Genomic DNA, 2,206 nt, shown 5'->3' with positions numbered 1-2,206 from the left:
TCTGATAGGCTGGCTACGGCTGGGACTGACTACCCTGGGGGGCTTCGGGGGAGCGGGGATCCAGCGGGCTTTCACCCGCACGTCTCTCACTGCTCCGGAGCCTAACTGGGCTTTTTCGCTGTTTGGAGGGCCCTTTTAAATTGCGCGCATGCACAGTGGGCCTGCTATCGGGGAAAGCTATTCTCGGGCAAGGGGGGGCCCTGCCCGGGATTTGGGGGGCCCTGCCCTACTGGAGGGGGACTGGTGAGTACCCCCTCCTTCTTTTCTCTCTCCCTGGGGGGCTGGGTGAAGTAGGGGCCTGGGCGGGGTCTTGACCCAGCCCAACTCCACGCAGCCGCCTCCTCCCAGTCAGAGAGGGGTTAACCCCTTCCCACCACGAGCCCCGCTTGCCTCCAGCTGTGCTGGGGGTCGGCAGGGGGCTCTGCAGCTGCTGGGAGGTGTCTGAGGTGTCTGGGGGCTTTGGGGGAGCGGGGACGCAGTGGGCTTTCACCCACGCGTCTCTCACCGCTCCAGAGCCTAACTGGGCTTTTTCGGTTTTTATACGACATTAATACAGGCTTATCTTGGGCTAGGTTCTATGAGTTTTATAGTGGTCTGTGTGCTCTGAACTTCTGTTCTGTTACAGTTTTAGACAAGTTTCTGATTACTTATACCCATTTATATGTTATTTATGCCCCTGGCCATAGACAGACACTCACTATGGAGCAGATGGTGTGTGGTAAATTCCTACCCCTCTTTTACAGCAAAGTGACTATTTGCCTGCAATATTCTTAGTCCTAGTTGGTGTGTTACTGTTAGTAGCATTTCAGTTTGAAGTTGCCAAAAGTTAACATATGGTGATATTTGCTGTCCTCCTCAAACAAGGGAGATTGTTAAATGATTAAATACCACCTATTGTCCATATCACTCCTCTCCACAGCTCATAAATTAATGAACTGGGTTTTAGTGGCTTTTTCTCATTCCTATCTTCAAGCCCATCCTGCCAAAGGGAAGGTCTTCCAACCATGCTCATTCCTTTGGGTCAACTTATTAGTTTCCTCCCTTGCAAGAAGGTTCTTTATTTTTAGTGCCGTAGTGGCCTTTTGTATTCTCTGTAATAGATAGGTATTAGGGCTGAAGGGGCAGGGCTTTGTTGGATGTTCAGAGAGGTTTCTTTATGCACTTTTTTTCTAATCAGCTTGTCAGTTCTGATATTTTGGATTATGGGGAGGCTACAAGGTGACAGCATTTGCTATCAATTTCAATTGATAGGGTGTTACCAAGTCAGAGACTCCAAGACCATGGAGTGCCCAAGTTTTGTGATGGAAAAGAATGAAGTCAAAACCCTTCAATATCTTGTACCATCTCTTCAGGTGGACACTAATGTAGTCATTGAACTGCAGTGCAGAGATACCTGAGCTGGATTTAAACTATCTAGTCTGGTAAGTGGCATTCTAGCTGTAGCAGTGCAGCTTAGCATGGATCCTGTCAAGAAGCACTGTAGGCAGATACTCAGTGCTTTTGCTGAGTCCAGTTTCCTATTATTTTCATATTCTTTGTAGAGTGCTTCTAGGTTCAGCTGTCAGAAAGGAATATAGACTTTAAGATAGCTGCAGGGAATGTATCTTATGGCAGCTTTAAAAAAAAAAGTTAAAAAGTGACTTTTTTCCAAGGATTGGCCTGACACTGTATATACTATCTTCAGCTTCTGCACTACATGAAACCTGCTTCCTTCTGCTAAAATTCCAGAATAACTGATGATTTAGTCAGTTGATCTTCAGTACACAACAGGTGGGTGGAAGTGTCCAATTAGTTTTTCAGGAAGCTGGCAGAAGGAATTTGCTATTGTCTTTTGACAGAAAGCAGAAGCCTGTGTTATGTTTTCCATTCTATTTAATAAGTGGAAAGTCCTTGAAAAGGTGGAGGGCATCTGTGAACAAGACCCAGCTCACCATCTTCATAATTTCAGCTACAGCTTCTTTGTGAGTGGTGACTATCAGTTGCAAAGACGTGGACTTGGGTAGGGAAAATATGGCAATGTTGACTTTGACCATTTAAGATTTGAAAGGTTTGTAGGCATTCACTGTCTTTTCTCTCTAATTCTTAGCAGAGCAATAGAGATTGTAGTGGCTTTGAATTCCTCAAGAATGAAGGCATTTTTAAAATCATTCCTGACTTATATAGAAAGGGTGTGCTTTGCCTTGTTCATGGTGGCACTGAGTTCACA

The sequence above is a fragment of the Gavialis gangeticus genome, unplaced genomic scaffold (genome assembly GCF_001723915.1).
Source record: "Gavialis gangeticus isolate Ggan-Ray unplaced genomic scaffold, GavGan_comp1, whole genome shotgun sequence".
Lineage (NCBI taxonomy): Eukaryota > Metazoa > Chordata > Crocodylia > Gavialidae > Gavialis > Gavialis gangeticus.
The sequence above is the reverse complement of the archived record's forward strand: the minus strand, read 5'-3'. Positions refer to the sequence as shown.